The sequence below is a fragment of the Lytechinus variegatus genome, chromosome 18, assembly GCF_018143015.1.
Source record: "Lytechinus variegatus isolate NC3 chromosome 18, Lvar_3.0, whole genome shotgun sequence".
Lineage (NCBI taxonomy): Eukaryota > Metazoa > Echinodermata > Echinoidea > Temnopleuroida > Toxopneustidae > Lytechinus > Lytechinus variegatus.
Genome location: NC_054757.1, coordinates 23,153,770 through 23,173,138, shown reverse-complemented (window position 1 = coordinate 23,173,138; position 19,369 = coordinate 23,153,770).

Sequence of the window (19,369 nt, the reverse complement as noted above, 5' to 3'; positions counted from 1 at the left end):
ACACGAGCCCAAGAATACTGGGAGGACTGATGGAGAATAGTGTTGGGTTACCGATAAAAATAAAGAACGGAAAGTCAGGGAGTTGTATAATAAGAGAAAATAAAATATCTCTTTACCCCTCCTCATCCCCTCCCCCCCCTCATCCCCTCCCCCCCCCCCTTTCACAAGATTCTATATATTTGTACATCAGAAATATCCCTCAAACAAATCCACAGTCTTACAACGCAACAAAAACCATTAGGTTTGAGTGAATTGCTTTCATGTAATACTAGTATGCTATAAGCATAATCTTGACTCCTCTTATGTGTAAAAGGTGAACATTTTACTTAACCACCCCTCATAAAATAATGCGCTTTTGTAAGTATATCAGAAACAATTCTTGCAATATTTTCAAACAAGCAGTAAAACAAACTAACATCAGATGTATTTCAATTCCATTTTCCAGCTCATGCTCAGTAATATTGCTCGGCAGATTATTCTCTCTCCTTCTCCTTCAATTTCTATTCATCCTTCTTCTCTTTCTCCTTTGTCTTCTCTTCCTCATTCTCTTTCTCCTCTTTCTCCCTCTCCTTTTCATTTCCTTTTCACCCTCATTCGTCTTCCTCTTCTCTCACTCTCTCGCTCCCTCTCTCTAATTCTCAATATTTCCATCATTCGATATCCCTTCATTAGTCATTCGTCTCTCCAATTTTTTTTTAGCACAGATTCTATAAAATTGTAAATGAATAAGGTACAATAACTTATCAAAATTAACTCAGTATTACAGCGATGAAGGTATGAATCGCCTAAAAACAAGTAGCAGACAATTACATCAATGTTTATTTTTCTGTTTTATTTTAGGGCACTGGACTTTGATCAATTCCTGTTGTGCAATTTACATTGTACCACAAAGAAATACGGAAATGTTCTATTATGAGCTTACACCAAGCTGAACAAAGACTTATTGGTGTTGCATAACGTCAATAAAGGTGGCACAGTCCCTGCTTCCAAAGTCAGATTTTAGTTGGTATTTTATGCAACCAAATTTCAGAATCAAATTCCCGCCAATTAGCTTTCTGCAATGTTCATTATCTATGTTATAGGGTCAGCTAATCACAAGGCTTGTTCCTTTCTTGCGGTCCCTCTCATATTCAATCAAATGTTTATCTCTATTTTTTGTTGTTTTTCTATTTTGTGATTATGATACTTTATTAGCAAATAAATTGAAATTGAAAAAAATGTATTGAAAGTGCCTATCAAATCAGTCCAGGGTCACACTCCAAGCTGAGTTAGGATCAGTAGGTGGTTTCAGACCGCCTCGAAGTTCGCCAGTTCCAGGTATTCTCTGATCTGGAAATTTACCCCGATCAGAAAATACCAGGTATTTTGGTAATGTGAAAGCAAACTACGCGTAATATCCCCGAAAGAAAATACCCGCTAAATAGTAGGTACTTGGCGAAATTACGAGAACTTTCGTGGGGATTTTTCCAAGGTCGCAGGTATTTTAGCCCAGCGTGTCGTTGGGCGCGGCGGCGTGGGTGGCTGCTGGGCTAGTGATTTTGAATTTCGCGCCTTGCCTGCTTATCAGACCATACTGCGCATGCTCGTAACTTCGGGAACTTATCCCGAAGGATGTGTTTCGGGGCGGTGTGAATGCAGGAATAATTAACGGGTATTTTTTAGCCTTAAAAAGTTCTCGTAATTTAACGGGGATTCTTGTGATCGAGGCGGTTTGAAACCGCCTACTTTGGCCATGTTTATGCTTCCACTTTTCAGGCCAGAATCAGCGTTTCCAAACGTGATTAGTCCAAAACACGGTTGCGTCCATGCTTACTTTCATTTAAACGCTGTTTCAAAATGCTGATCGTAAACTCACAAATAGGTGTCTTTATAAACGTCGTTTGACCAGAATCAGGCTTCCTGGGAAAGTATCAACAGAACCACGATCGTAAACGTGTTTAAATGACGTCATTTGGTACATGCTTCCGGTGAGATGAAAATCCGCAGGCAAATACAGTTGTATTGCCCCATGTTATCTCCACGTAATAACAACACTCGGAAAAAAAACTTTCGAAAAAAGGCGCGCCCAATTTGACCTCGCTTTCCTGCAAAGCCAGCTGGAGATCGTGATTTCGCCTCTGATAACTTAAACATAAACAGCACTCCAGAACCACGTTTACGATTGGCGTTTTGAATCGACGTTTGAAATCGCTGATTGTGTCCTCGCAATGGAAGCATAAACACACCCTTAGTCTTTGAGGAGCAGTTTCTAGACTGTTGAAATTAATCTTGATGGCGGCTAATCGGGCTGGAATCTGAAGATTCAGCCAATGAAGACTGCACAAAAGGGCAAGGACGAACCAGAAACGACGGTTTCCAATCTTGCTACCCTCGATCCTTCATCATGTTGCTTCAAGTTTATTAACAAACCTTGCAGTAAGAAAGAATAAGAGTGCATGAAAATGGGAACCCAGCACATTATCTGGTCACGTGCAATGGTGCGGTTCCATGAAATTTGCTTCTGCAATAATTGCTCCTGCCAAAATCCACAAATCAATCCAAAAATAAACCTTGACTTTAGACCTAATCCTAACCGTTATCCTAATGACCTAAAACTCACACTATTCAGAACTGATAACCATAACCCTCACCTTATATTTTGAGAAAAATTAGCAAAAGGGCAAATGTCAAAGGAGCAAATGCCACATTACTGCACATACAACTACATCGTCAGTGGTCATACCCATTACAGAGAAAATCGATTTTGAAGTTTACTAAAATGTCCACACTCTGTTCCCCTGCCTTACAACATAATCATTGCAAGAATAATAATGCATGGTTGGAAAGACCAAGACGATTGCTTGACATTGGTATCTTTATTTTTACACAAAATAAAAAATCTGAGAAAAGAGTTAGATTTTCCCTGTACAAAAGACCATAGGGGGATACAACAACCCTGACCGCGATTTCATTGCGCAAGATCAGTCAAAACATAATATCGCTCTGTCACATGCAAAGTCAATGCAGTGTCGATACGACGGTTTGGCTGACCACGCATTTGCATATTAAGTGTGCGCAGCTGTTGTTTGCTTTGCTACAATACAAATTTCCAATGGGATTTGCACATTTTTATGGCATTTTCATGAAAATCCCCACATATCTCAAAAACTAAAATGAAATGCTGTAAAAATCTAAGTAAATATAAAATAGCACTTTTACTTTCACTTTCTGCAAAAAATCTCAAAATCTATCTTTTTTTACCAAAACTGACCGATACAAAGGTTCCTATGAATGTCGACAATAAAGTTGAATACCATCATCTTTCATCTTGCAGGCAATATTTTTTACAATCAACCCTGAAATAACATAAGAGTAATAGCAATAAATATTGAACTATCTTCAGAAGATGTGAATGTATTTTAATTATATTCTGTATGTTTATCATTCAAATTTACTGCACGCTCATAGTTGCTTGAGCATAGAATGTGACGCATGAATATATCTTTGTGTAAGAGCAAGTACACCTTTAGTAAAGCATTTTCATGCACTCCATCAGTGCAGAAATACTCTTACCAATGGCCTTATGCATGATGCTAATGGCGCTCTTGCACCAACAAGATGACATTATGCAGAGCTGCCAAGTTGTATTTTGCATTTTCAGTATTCTTATCCCCCAAAATCAGTATTTTGACAAAAAAATCCATATTTTTACCGTGAGATAAATATGCATGCAAAATGGCAAAGTTCGATCACTTCTTACATTATTTTGCGCCCCACACCGTCGCACACGAGACCAAAAGCTTCAGTCTAGATTTTGGTTGTTCCGCTGAACTGCGTTGGCTCACTCAGCAATACATGACTGAAGAATTTGGAGGACCGTACGTACAGACAACGTATTAGCAGTAGGCCTAATGTTAGATCTAACATTCCACGGAAACCTGATTTTTTTCCGATCTTTTTTGCACATAAAATCATAAAATGTCACATTATGAAAAAGAAATTGCATCCATATTTACGGAAAAATGTATGAAATTCAGAAATATCGTACCTTAGACCACAGTTACCGCTAATTCCTTTCAAATGATGATCGAAACATCGTCATCTTCGATCGTGAGTCTTCAGTCGGTCAACGTAAGTTGCCATCTTGGATGACGTCATCATCCTCACAGACGTATTTACCAGTCGCAAAATATCGCGATTTGAGCCGCTGCTTTGGGCTTGTAAACTACGTGCATGCGCTCGGAACTTGTCACCCGCATTGATTCGCCAGGATATTGAAAATTCTAATCGGAAAGCCTTGATGAAAGCACAACTCATTGAACGTAGAGGGCAGCAACACCCGGCTGCCATTTTTTCATCTCTGCCCAAAAGCTCCCAGATACTATAGTGGGGCGAACAATACCTTTTCTTCTTTAATTTCTTTTTCCCGTATTTTATCATGAAAAACCGTACTGCCGTATTTTTAATTGATTTCCATATGAAATACGGAAAAATCGTACTACTTGGCAGCTCTGCATTATCCCACACCAAAACCTGATTACTCTATTTACCTGTGGATCAGCTCGATGCTTCATTTATAAGTTCATAAAATTTGTGTATTATCCAAAACCATCCTAAGTTGACTTGGGATGGTAACTTAAATGAAATATCCCAATAATTAAGCCTCACAACTTGCCAGATTTTAAGTAATGTGGTAGTTTAAAAACTCAGAAGGACCTCAAGCACATGTTCAGTATCCCAAGGTCACAATGCAAGCTTAGGGTAGAATCCCTCTACTTGTGATAATGGAAATGGAGATTTCTGGTATCTCAAGATTGAACAGGCTGATGGAGAGTCATCTATTCATGATTTCAAAGATCACACCCCTATTTCCTGCATCTCCAATCAATTTACTCCTTCACAGGAAGTCTAAGCCTCCAGGTTGATCCAAACATAGTTTTGTTTTTCAAGAATCACACTCTTCAAAACATTCACATAGAGACCATTCCCCGTCTACAGGAGAAATTTAAAGAGATCAAAAGAGATGTCATGGCCTAGATGCAAGCAATTTCCTGTACCGCTTGCTATATCAGTTCAGGAGGGCAAGAAAGGGGATAAACATTAAGACATTACAAAACGTTGCTTCAAGAGTCAACAGGCATATTGCTTTCACCCTATAACCCTAAGATTAGAGGAGTAGGAGAAATCTTCCGGAGCGCCCTAAACAGCGGACCAGGAGAGGGCGATATAAAAAGGGAACACTGAGATCATGGTAAACAATCTTGACACAAACATAGGTATTAAATAGCCTCGAATCACACTGCTTCCGCTTTATAAAGATATGCCTACGCCAAGATCCCAACAAGAGAAGAGATCTACACAAGTTTCATTTTTCTAAACATGAAACAGCATTATGAATTATTGACATTTGAATTCCTGTAATAGTGAACACCATCTCAAAGAGATTCTATGCTCCTTCAAAAATTAAGAAAGGAGTATTTTCTATAAGAAAAACACTCCCTGTTTTAAAAAATATTAAGAATATTTCTTGAATACATTCATAAAATTATGAAAAAAATTGATGGTCAAGTATTTCAGTCCATTACATGTAGGTCATAGTTTTAAGGAAAACTAAATATGACAAGTGATACATGTGACTTTATACTTGGCTTAAAAGTTGAAACCTCTTAAACTTTAATAAAATATATTCCATATTATAAAAACTGTCATACCTACAATTTGACTTATGCATACTCATAAAAATTTGCATTTACAATTACTTTTTTTATGTGATTAACAACCAGACAATTCAATTACAATGCTTGAAACTCTGTAGAATTTTTAAAATATGTGGTCGACCCAAGAATAAATAAATGGCAAACAGCTAAAGTGCCTAGAGCATTTACCCCCTAATGGAAACGGTGCTATAAAAACTTCATGTCGTCTTATCATTATGATCATCACAATTAGAACAAACAAGGCATGTTTTAGAAAGTTTGAATAATTCAAAATCAAAGAGATCTTCTCATACACACATTTGACGTCACTGAAGCAGATACTACAAAACAGTATCTGTACTCCCCCACAAGCAAAGGAAGCAGCGATGTCTTTCAAAGATATCCCACAGTTGCAGGTGGAAAGCAATACTACAAGATATCTTTAAAAGGTGGGAGGTAATACCAAAAGATATTTTAAAAACAGGAGGCCATACTTGAAGATGTTTAAAAGGTGGGAGGCAATACTAAAAGTTTAAAAGGTTGGAGGTAATACTAAAAGATATTTTAACAGCAGGAGGCCATACTTGAAGATGTTTAAAAGGTGGGAGGCAATACTAAGAGATATTTAAGAGGTATTGCTCTGTATACATCTCAACAAGACTGTTTTCCAACTTTTAATTCATCTCCAGAGGCATGGTATCTTTGAACCCGATGTGAAGGTCACAAACAATCAAGGTCACCTAGTGAATTGTATACTCCCTCCAGAGGGGTGTAAGATGGGCTGGCTTACTTCTATCGGAGACTCCTGAGCACCCCCTCAAGGAAAACAACATCACAGACTTCACCTTACTATCACCCACTGGATGAGAATATTTGCTCTAAATTGCACTTGAATCCTGTCGCCAATTTTCCTCAAATGTTTTCGAATTTGGAGAGCATCGTTGGAAGCTTGTATCCAGTTAACAGCAAAAGTAACAAGGAATTAAATCTCATAAATATAACATTAGATGATCAACCTTGAATATGAGGAATAAAGGAGATCATCTGATATTCTACATGATTATGATAAATGTCAGTATGATGTGACAAGAATGTGTATGAGTGAACTACACCTTGGAAATGGACACAAAAAATTGAGACATTTTCTATCTGCAATCTCTCAGCACCTTATCTAATCTCTACAGCCAATAGTCTCTTTTAATGTTATTTAATTTTCTACATTGATTTGGATTCAATTGTATCATGAGGCAGTGCTGCACCATCCCGAGTTTTCTCAATCTCGAGATTCAAGAAACCCCCGTCTCCACCATCGCAAGAAGAGCGATTCCTGCTCGAGCGAGGCATCCATGCATTATGGTCTGACGCCATGAATAAATAATCCCGAGTGCGTCTGCCCCCACGAATTAGCACGATAATTCGTAAAATAGCGCACTATTTTGCAAATAACCCCAAGTTGACTTGGGATTGCAATCTCGAGATTAATCCTACGAGCCAGCGTGATAATTGCGTCTCCATTGCAAATAATCTCGAGATTGTTCAGATCGGGATAATTTGCCGGATCAGAAATAGCGCGCTAATTTGAAAACTCGGGATGGTGCAGACGGCCCTATGGTGGTGCCCCACCAAGTAAGTTTTTATCTATATTTTTTTTTTAATTCCAGGGGATTCCAATCCCATGTTTTCATCTAAATCTGTACTTATTTTGCATTTTTATAAATGATTGATTGGAATAAATTATCTATAGATCTATCTATGGTTTTACAAGTGGTATTATCAACCAGGATTTAAAATCTTGGCCAAAGTTGTAGCTATTTTGCCTAAAAAGTGAATTGTTTCATAACTACTTAACAGACATTGTACTTGCTGAATTAGATCATAAATTTAATTTAAATTCCCATCTGCTAAAATAAAAGTAGAAATCTATCAATCTTTTTGTTGTTAATATAAGCATCCTTATGCAAGGTTTATCAATTAGTGCTGTAGGAAATTATGTCCCACTTTGATATTGAAACACATAAAAAGCTAATTAATGATTTAATAAAAAAATTATAAATAAATCAATAAATAATAAACAAACAAACAAATGAATAAATAACTAACCAAATAAGCAAATTAAATAAATGAATTTAAATCATCTTTGTTAAAACATTTGGGGAATTTGGGGCGCCATTTTCAAGTAGGATACAAATTCATGCATAACAGACAGCTCGATGGAGAGCTCCCTATTTATGTTGTTTTTATTCATTTCAGTGAAGTTATTCAGAAAAAAACAGCTTTTTTTATTTTGGTCTTTACTTCACTACTGGCAATCAACATTTAAAAGACGTTAAATTGAAATACATGCGCCATCTAATATCATTATCATTATTATATTTGTATTTTGTTAACTTTTTGACTCCTGCTATTTACAAGCTTTTTCAAAAAAGCTTTCTACAGGTGTTCCATTTTCCATTTATTTTGTTTCTCTTACTTACAAAATTAATTTGCTATATTTATGCATTTGATCTATTTTTTGTATATACAAGTGTATTTCAACTGTACATTTTTTGATGTTTTTAATGGAAAAGAATAAATGAATAGAATTGAATTAAACTGAAAAAGATTACAAATATTAAAATAACTCCAGATGGCTGTAAACAGTGACCAGAGGACTATCAGATTTAGATTTAAACTTTGTAGATTTAAATATGGAGCTAAGTGATTTGAATTCAAACCTTTTGAGATTTAAAAGTAAATCATTTAGATTAAAAATAGATCCAATATTTTGCTGGTCAATATTTAAAACCAATCTGGACTTATTTAAAATCCTTGAAATTAAGAGTGAAAGGGAGTACTTCCTTTGATGAAAAGAGAAAATGAATATTATGATAAGGAAAACGCTTGCTTCCTTATATTGCACCTTAAGTGTTTCTTCTTTCATACACATCTCACTGTCAGTAGTATCAGTTACAATTTGATTGTATATAAGCCTTTTTATATATTCTTTTCTCAAGATGTTCTGCCTCTGAAGTCAAATGCAGTCACCAAGCTTGAGGATACAGAACAAAAGATTCACAATGGTGTGTGCTGTGTTGCTGGGATACAATGTGACGCAGAAAATATCATTGCTTTGACCAGGTGGTAAATGACATATCGCACGGTAATTAGAAGTAAAATAATTGTATGAATGTCACGTGACTGATTGTTAACAAACCACCACTATTTTTTGGTAAAACCATCTTTTTTTATCATTATGTCTCCTTTCTGAAATAGGAAAATATCAAGGCCTATAGGCAAACCACAATAAGTTGCCCAAGGCGATTCATCACAGGCAATCAAGGAGTGACGTTGTTTAAAACCTTGCCCTTCGCTTACCACTCGGGAGATTTCACACTAGGATGAGTAATATTGGTTAAAGTAGAATTCATACTCAATAGGTGGTTTCAGACCGCCTCGAAGTTCGCCAGTTCCAGGTATTCTCTGATCGGGAAATTTACCCCGATCAGAAAATACCAGATATTTTGGTAATGTGAAAGCAAACTACGCGTAATTTCCCCGAAAGAAAATACCCGCTAAATAGTAGGTACTTGGCGAAATTACGAGAATTTTTGTGGGGATTTTTCCAAGGTCGCAGGTATTTTGGCGATGTGAAAGCAAATTACGGGAACTTTTAGCCCAGCGTGTCGTTGGGCGCGGCGGCGTGGGTGGCTGCTGGGCTAGTGATTTTGAATCTCGCGCCTTGCCTGCTTATCAGACCATACTGCACATGCTCGTAACTTCAGGAACTTATCCCGAAGGATGTGTTTCGGGGCGGTGTGAATGCAGGAATAATTAACGGGTATTTTTTAGCCTTAAAAAGTTCTCGTAATTTAACGGGGATTCTTGTGATCGAGGCGGTTTGAAACCACCTAATGTTAGGGTAGATAACCTCACATTATGGTGAACAGAAAATTCTACTTTTGACTTTGGAAGTATTTCACACTGACTTGACTTCAGATTGATTTAAAAGAATCACTAAAAGAGACTTGAGATGGCACAAAATAAAAATGATTTCTGCAAGGAAGCAGACTACACCAGATGAGGAGAATGATAACGGGACAAAGAAGAAGATGATGATGATGATGATGAAGGAAGATGAGAAGAGAAGGAGGAGAAGGAGAAAGAAGAAGAAAAAAAGAAAAAGAAAAGGAGGAGAAAGAGGAGAAGATGAAGGATGAGGATGAAAAGGAAGAGAAGAAGGTAAAGGAGAAAGAAGAAGAAGTAGAAGAAGAAGAAGAGGAAGTAGAAGAAGAGGAAGGAGAAGAAGGAAGAGAAGAAGGAGAAAGAAGAAGAAAAAAAAGGAGAAAAAGAAAAGGAGGAGAAAGAGAAGGAGAAGGATGAGGAGGAAAAGGAAGAGGAGGACAAGAAGAAGGAGGAGAAGGAATAGAAGAAGGAAAAGAAGTAGAAAGAAGGAGAAGAAGGAAGAGATGGAGGAGAAAGAAGAAGAGATTGAAATTTCTAAAAATTGAATGGGAAACATTTCCCATTAGTCTTGAAACAGCCTGCGAGCATTTGAAGTCTCTGGACTTAAAAAACAAAAATAAGAGGAGATTCATCACGTTTGAAACTTTACATCCATCTGAAGATGAAAGAGAGGGGTACATAACTTCCCCCAACTTGAACACAGCCTAGGGGAGTCTAAGACAGGAGAGGAAGACTTTTTGAATGGACAACGTATCTTCATTAGTAGGAACACAGCCTACAGGGCTATAAAGGCTGAATATAAAAAAGTAGAAAATGAGGAGCACACTTTGAGAAAGGAAGACATAAAGAAATCAGCTATTTCTCTTACATGAAACAGAGGGTAAAAGAAAACCAGCACATGATGCTACCGGGATTTAGAGGTGAGTAAACGTGTGTGACATTTCATCTCGGGAGCCAACCTAAAGGAGGATAAAGGGGTTGCAATACAGCTTTTAAGATCATTTGCATCGTCTGATTCTGATGGTGCAGACTTTCATCACGACACGTTCACGCTGACAAAATACACCCTCAAGAACAGAGACGGACATGACTTTCCAAAGGTCATGGTATGTGTAGGAATGTACAGACTTCTGAAATAAATTCAAATTACATAGAATTCATTACCTCCACAGAAAATATCACCTTTAAAGGGATTCCGTATGGAACAATACATTTTCTGAAACCCAAAGTTCACCTGGCGATTTTTTAATCAAAGCAGAAAAACATGAGAAGCCTATGAAATTCATCCAATGATATCTGAATTTTTAGATTTTTAAAGTTTCAAGTTTCAGACATTTTAGTTACTCCACGAATTTTCCATTAACCCAACAACTGAAAAAGAGATATTTTTGTGCAATTAAATTAATTGTTCCTACCCAGATGATAATGGATATCTTTATGCAATTAGATTTCTTGTGCCTCTATAAATAATACACAAAGCATATTATTGCATTCATCACCAAATCAATCAAAATATTATTGGCATGCAAAGAAGGTGAATATTTCCAGGACACAGAGTTTAAGAAGATGAGAAAAACACAATGTTTATTACCATTTTCTTTCCAACTTGGTCCAATTTAGATAATTTGAATTATTACCTTGGCATATCCACAATACCTGTGTGAGACGTATCAGGTAGTGGCCTGGGGCTGGGACCAAGGAATTGAGCATATAATGGAATAAAAGGGCACTTTGAAAGTAAACTCATTGATCCCACTGAGGTATAATTTCAGACAAAATCTTTAAAAATCAAGGTTAGCTCTTAAATTATCATAGAACTGTCATTATTTCGTATCATAAGTGTAAGATCAAGGCAGAAAATCAAATACGCTACGTAAAAATCATATATAGTACACTGATACGAACATAATATGTATTCACATTTTTCAAAGACCCATACTACATGTAGCAGACTATTTTGCTTATTACTTTAATTATAGCAATTATTCTTTTTTTTCTCTTTCACTCTCTTAATCCCTTCACCACATCAAATGTATTCATTTATACACATACACGCTTGGAAGAACATTTGTTGGATTTTGTTCGACTTCATTTTATGATCAGTACCACAACAGGAACTAATGTTTCATTGCTTCATCAACTTGATTTCCCCTTAAATGTTTTTTTTATAAGCCAACTAGATTAAATGTGTTCTATATTTTTAGTAAAAATAACCGAGAGAATGTGCCCGACCAAAAATAACTGATATATTGAAACAACATAATATGGAAATAATCCGCAAGTATGCTTTCTCACAATGTCAATCTTGTAGCACATGTGTACGGTACAGATTTATAATCTCATACATGTATTTCAAACAAACATAATTTTTCTTCAATATTGCAAAGCTGTATTTCTAAGCTTTCTTGTGTGTTTTCTCGTAATACCATGTTGAACTGACCTGGAATAAAGGCTGGAAAACGCATATCTATATAATCACTATCACGATCAGGACTCAAATGAAATAATCATCAACCAGAAATGATGCGACTATCTCTTGTCTCTTGTAGGTCAGCATACATGCTGAAGGAGACAGACAAAGACTGAGTCAAGGTTATCGAAAGACTAGTATTGATACTAAGACTTGCCATGGTATGATGGTAGAGGGCAGCAGACAGGTTATCATCAGTAAAGAAAGAGATTCCCAGGCATTTCTAACCTTGGCCTGACATTTCAAAAATGAACAAAAAAAAATCAAGCCATTGCAAGAGAAGACTTTACAGAATCTGAGTATATCAAGCTTGTATTTCATTGAGCTTATAGCTATACATTCAAATAATACCATATAACCATTTACAAAACAAACTTGCAAATATTAATAATATCAATTTAAAAGCAATATGTTGGTATTTACAAATATTTTTTTTAAATACCATTTAATTGAACAAGATAATGTAAACCACAGAGTATGGGATATACTTCCCACCGCCACATCCCCCCCCCCCCCAAAAAAGGGTGTGTTTTTTTTTTAAAATTACACCACTAAAGATTTGACATAATTTCATTACAAGGATATGAAATGATAAGCATTCCACAGTTTTTCAAAAAGCTTCTTGAAGCCACAGAGATATCTGTATCGATATTTCCATATTGAAACTATTACCATGATAATAATGATCAGTTGATGGTTTTGAAAACAAACCCAAACAGATTCCCCAAACAAAACGATAACTTACAATATAGATTTCTTATCCTAGAAAGACAATAATGACATTTTCATTTCTGCAATAGCATAATGGGAGGTTCTGTGTACTCCTTTTGAAATTAAATGACATTCAAAGTTCTGTATCCATTCCTATATCAATGGAATAGGATGCAATCTACGAATATACATCTTATCAAAGGCTTGTTTCTAATTTTCCTTTTAAAGAAAACCAAATCCCAAGAAGAGAAGCAATCTTATTGGAAAGAGTCAAATGAGAGGAACAATTTAAAAAAGTTTCATCAAAATCAGTTATCAGAAATAAGCAAGTTATGGACGTTTAAAAACTCTTGTTGTACTTTCTATGGGGATCCTCAAATTGGCAAACGTGCTTCAAAAAGGCCGATTTTGTGGACAACTCTCCATTTGTTTTGTTCACAAATTTTCAGATTTTCCCCATTATTTTACATATTTCACATTATCTCCTCCTGACCTTGACACATGTGGTGTGAATTATTTGTCCCCATGACATATGTTGTGCTCAGGAGGCAAGATGCACTTTGAAAGATAATGAGGAAAATCTAAAAATTTGTGTACAAAACAAATGGAGAGTTGTCCACAAAATCAGCCATTTTGAAGCACGTTTGCCAATTTGAGGATCCCCATAGAAAGTACAACAAGAGTTTTCAAACTCCCATAACTGGCTTATTTCATAACCGATTTTGATGAAACTTTTTTTCAATTGTTCCTCTTATTTAACCCTTTCCAATAAGACTGCTTCTCATCTTGGGTTTTGGTTTCCTTTAAGGGCCACCTATTATCCAAACATCCATTACCACCTTGTACAATCCCTATATCATATTATACATACATTTATAATCACCTAGATGAAGGCCTCTTGTTGTAATAAATGCCAAATAAAAGTAAGGATTTCACTATAGGATTAGAATATCCTGTGTTATGTTTGTTCACTGACCACAAAGATGATCGACAGAAACAGAGAGATAGGGAGAGAGGCTTGTTCCATCATCTTGACATAAAAGACAGGTTCCTTTAAACCAACTCAATCTTCAAAGTACGGTCGAATTTACAAGAGCCTGTTCAGGCCCTGAAAATACCTGATAATTGATTTCTGCAGTCCTACCCATAGGTATAACAGAATCATTCATGGTAGAATTTTCAAAGTACCATGGTCAATAGTTTATTATATAATATAGTAACACATGAAGTGCACAATTCAAAATCACTAGCTTAGCAGCCCCAAGTCATGGCGCGTCCAACATACTCACCAGGTTTGGAAAGTTCTTGTATTTATCACTTTTACACTGCAAGAACATACCAATGACCTTGGGAAAATCCCTGCAAAAGTTCTCATAATTTTGACAAGAATACCTTTTAACTCAGGTATTTTCTGGGAATATTGTAATAATTTTTCTGTCATACTGGCAGAAATAGCTTTATTTTAACCTGTAGATCAAGGTACATTTCATGAACAGAGAATACCTGGTATTGTCAAACTTAGAGTTGGTCTTAAAGCATCTTGTGTCTGTGAGGATTAGGAAACGCTGACTTCTTTAGATTGAAAAAAATCTATTATAGATACGAAGAAGGTGTTAAAAATGATTTAATGGGGTTGGATTAAGTGATAAACCTCAAAGAAGATTCTCCCAACAGAAAAACAGCCACTTCTTGAGCTTTTATTATGAAGAGTGTTCCAAGTAGTGTATGCAATAAACAGTGAATCCAATCATCTCTTCTGTTTTCTATTTTCTATGTGTTGACAGCATAACTGATGATTTGTCAACAGCGCCCAGCTCTCCTCATAACGTCCTACTCTACTAACATCCGTCTATCGTCTAATAATTAACTAACACACATCTCTCTTTTGTAGTTCTCTCTCTCTCTTTTGCATGATCTCTCTCTCCTACTTTACCTTTCTTTCACTCTTGCTCTTTCTCTCTCTCTCTCCCTCTCTCTCTTTTCTCCCCTCTCTCTCATCTGTCTCTCTTCATCTTTTCTTCCCACTAAATTTCTTATTTCTACCCCTCTCTCTCTTCTAATATCTCCCTTCCTTATTTCTATCTGTCTATCTCCTCTCTTTCCCCTGAATTTCTTATTTCTACCCCTCTCTCTCTTCTAATATCTCCCTTCCTTATTTCTATCTGTCTATCTCTTCTCTTTCCCCTGAATTTCTTATACCCCCCTCTCTGTTCTAATATCTCCCTTCCTTATTTCTATAGATCTATCTCTTTCTTTCCCCTGAATTTCTTATTTCTACCCCTCTCTCTCTCTCTTCTAATATCTCCCTTCCTTATTTCTATCTGTCTATCTCTTTCTTTCCCCTGAATTTCTTATACCCCCTCTCTCGCTCTCTTCTAATATCTACCTTCCTTATTTCTATCTGTCTATCTCTTTCTTTCCCCTGAATTTCTTATTTCTACCCCTCTCTCTCTCTCTCTTCTAATATCTCCCTTCCTTATTTCTATCTGTCTATCTCTTTCTTTCCCCTGAATTTCTTATACCCCCTCTCTCGCTCTCTTCTAATATCTACCTTCCTTATTTCTATCTGTCTATCTCTTTCTTTCCCCTGAATTTCTTATTTCTACCCCTCTCTCTCTCTTCTAATATCTCCCTTCCTTATTTCTATCTGTCTATCTCTTTCTTTCCCCTGAATTTCTTATACCCCCTCTCTTCGCTCTCTTCTAATATCTACCTTCCTTATTTCTATCTGTCTATCTCTTTCTTTCCCCTGAATTTCTTATTTCTACCCCTCTCTCTCTCTTCTAATATCTACCTTCCTTATTTCTATCTGTCTATCTCTTTCTTTCCCCTGAATTTCTTATTTCTACCTCTCTCTCTCTTCTAATATCTCCCTTCCTTATTTCTATCTGTCTATCTCTTTCTTTCCCCTGAATTTCTTATACCCCCTCTCTTCTAATATCTCCCTTCCTTATTTCTATCTGTCTATCTCTTTCTTTCCCCTGAATTTCTTATACCCCCTCTCTCGCTCTCTTCTAATATCTACCTTCCTTATTTCTATCTGTCTATCTCTTTCTTTCCCCTGAATTTCTTATTTCTACCCCTCTCTCTCTCTCTCTCTTCTAATATCTCCCTTCCTTATTTCTATCTGTCTATCTCTTCTCTTTCCCCTGAATTTCTTATACCCCCCTCTCTCTGTTCTAATATCTCCCTTCCTTATTTCTATAGATCTGTCTATCTCTTTCTTTCCCCTGAATTTCTTATACCCCCCTCGCTCTCTTCTAATATCTCCCTTCCTTATTTCTATCTGTCTATCTCTTTCTTTCCCCTGAATTTCTTATACCCCCTCTCTCGCTCTCTTCTAATATCTACCTTCCTTATTTCTATCTGTCTATCTCTTTCTTTCCCCTGAATTTCTTATACCCCCTCTCTCGCTCTCTTCTAATATCTCCCTTCCTTATTTCTATCTGTCTATCTCTTTCTTTCCCCTGAATTTCTTATACCCCCTCTCTCGCTCTCTTCTAATATCTACCTTCCTTATTTCTATCTGTCTATCTCTTTCTTTCCCCTGAATTTCTTATTCCCCCTCTCTCTCTCTTCTAATATCTCCCTTCCTTATTTCTATCTGTCTATCTCTTTCTTTCCCCTAGATTTCTTATACCCCTCTCTCGCTCTCTTCTAATATCTACCTTCCTTATTTCTATCTATCTCCTTCTTTCCCCTGAATTTCTTCTATCTACATTTTTGCTCTTTTTCATACACACATTCTTTCTCATAACACATAAATTTTTACTTTTTATGATCTTTTTTCCAAAACCCGTCCCCTTCTTTTGCCAAGAATTAATTCCCTATATGAATTAGATCACTGTTTCCAATTATGAATCAGAAATGTGCCGTAATTGCCACAATTCTAAACTATAGTGTTATATCTCTCCTCAAAATTTCAATATTTGAAGGTAGGGGAGACTGGGGTTAGTTGGAACATGGGGTAAGTTGAAACATTGTAATTTTCTTTAAAAGCCTGTAAACTAAATTAATGCCATACTGCCCTCAATTTATTGCAATAATAATTCAACACTGTTGTATTATTAATAGCAAAAAATTTAGGGCAGCATTGCATAAATTTATTTTACAGGCTTTAAAGAAAATCAAAATGTTTCAACTTACCCCATGTTCCAACTAACCCCGGTCTCCCCTATGGAGTTTTGACAGTCCATGGATGATATCTCAAAACTATAGTACCATTAATACATGAAATTTATCAACATCAGTAAAACACAACCCACAAGTGCCTTTGCCACATGTAATACTATCTTGTAGCAAACTACAAGTCCCTACCTCTCAAATTTTGAGACACGCTATAGATAATTTGAGACAAAGCATTCATTTTAAAGAGAAATGCCAGTAGTTGCAGTAAACACTGATTTCATGAGAAAGTTTGTAAAACAAGGCTTAATTGTCAGTATATCATCGAGGATCTAGATCTGATACAGTTACATAAACTGAACTTTGTGAAATCTTGAAATCTACGCTGAAAAATGTTCACACCGAAGATCCCCAACACAGATAAGCGCACGTGGGACAATGTATAATTATTGCTTAGAGCGTCGGGCCCAACGCTCTACCTCTACCCGAATCCTGTGCTTTTTTGCTGATTTCTCAGCAATTACACAATTTCTTCCAGAATCCTTTGGCACATGCGTTTTATTTATACAAACAGACACTTTGGTGGTCATGTCATTGGATTCTGTACAAACTCATTTTGATATCGTTACCAAAACTAGCATTTACCTTTAAACCATGCATGATGTAGCTATATTCAAGCATCCAGTGATGAATCAATACTATTACTCCTCCAAAATGGATTCCCTCCGCTCTTATACTGACAAGCAAATATTCTGCAATTACCGTCTTACGAGCCTTAGGTGTGCTGTAAAATAGTCTTTATTATTGCAGCCGATGCAGAAATGATCACTGTTATGTGTATAATATTCTGTAATAATGCCATGATTGTATATTATCATGGTACATTAAAATGATTGATGACTGTGTAAGACTGAGCTATTAAGGTTTGATCAGTTTTCTTTTATAGAGCTGAAGGATTTTGATTTAATTTTGCAATGACTTTTTATAATACTGATGGAAAAACATACATGGCATCTAAACTCCCCCTTGATATATCATGATTAAAAGATAACATGATTTTTTATTGAGTAAACATGAATGATTCAATGCAATGGATGCATATTGAAAACAAGATGCTAAATCAGAATGTAAACAGGGATATTTCCAGTGAAATTTTTTTTTTTTTAAATAGAAATAAAAAAAGTCAGCAATCTAAGGTAGATATTAAAGGGGTAAGAGAGGATGAATTCAATATATTGAACTGCAATTTATTATTGACATCTGCATATTTCAACTTCAGCCAACACAATCAAAAACACACACATTTGGCACTCCATAGTCCAGGCATTCATAAGATCACACTAAACAACTTTATGAAATAACACATTTATGAGATGACAAAACCAAACCAATTAGAATAAGATATAAGGCATCAAGCCATAATGGATAATAAACCCAGGGTGTGCGGGACAGGAAGTCGATGCATCGCTAAGTGAGATAAGAGATTTCCACAAGATGAAGACAACTTAACAGCGATCAAGAGGTGCTTACAAAAAAAATGGCCCGAGATCCTGATTTCTGCCGACCCCTCTTCCCAAACCCCTTGAGAACATTTCCCTGGATACGGAGGCACTGGCCGATTAAATTTCAACCTCTTGGCCTAGTAGCCCATATAAATTGAAGCACTTTTAGAAGTGGAACAAAGTCCGACATAAGGAAAGAAAGGAAGAAAAGAGCTTAATTCCCCCGGGAATTGTTCCTTCTTAGAAACTGGCCCTCTAAAGAAGGTGGCAGAATGTCACACTGATGAGTGAAAATAAAATTCCATGGCGATAACAAGAGATGATGGAATGAGAAAGGAATCAAAAGACATAATGGTCATGATGATGGTGGTAATGATGGTGGTGATGAAGGTGATAATGGTGATGTCGATGAGGATGACGAAAATGATGATGAGGATGATGATGATGATGATAATGATGATGATGATAATGATGATGATGGTTATGATTACGGTTATGATTACGGTTATGATTACGATGATGATGATGATGGTGATGTCGATGAGGATGAAGATGATAATGATGATGATGAGGATGATGATGATGGTGGTGATGATGATGGTTATGATTACGGTTATGATTACGATGATGGTGATGTCGATGAGGATGAAGATGATAATAATGATGAGGAGGAGGATGATGATGATGATGATGATAATGACCATGATGATGATGGTGGTGATGATGTTGATGATCATGATAGTGATGATAATGGGGGTGGCAATGATGGTGGTGGTTATGATGATGATGATGATGATGATATGATAGTGGTGGTGGTGGTGTTAATGGTGGTGGTGGTAGATATCAGCGATCAAATATTTTCCCTAATGTAATACTAATAACTCAAATGCTACCAGAACCATTATGTTACATCCTCATCCTATATAAAAATACAATTCATTTTG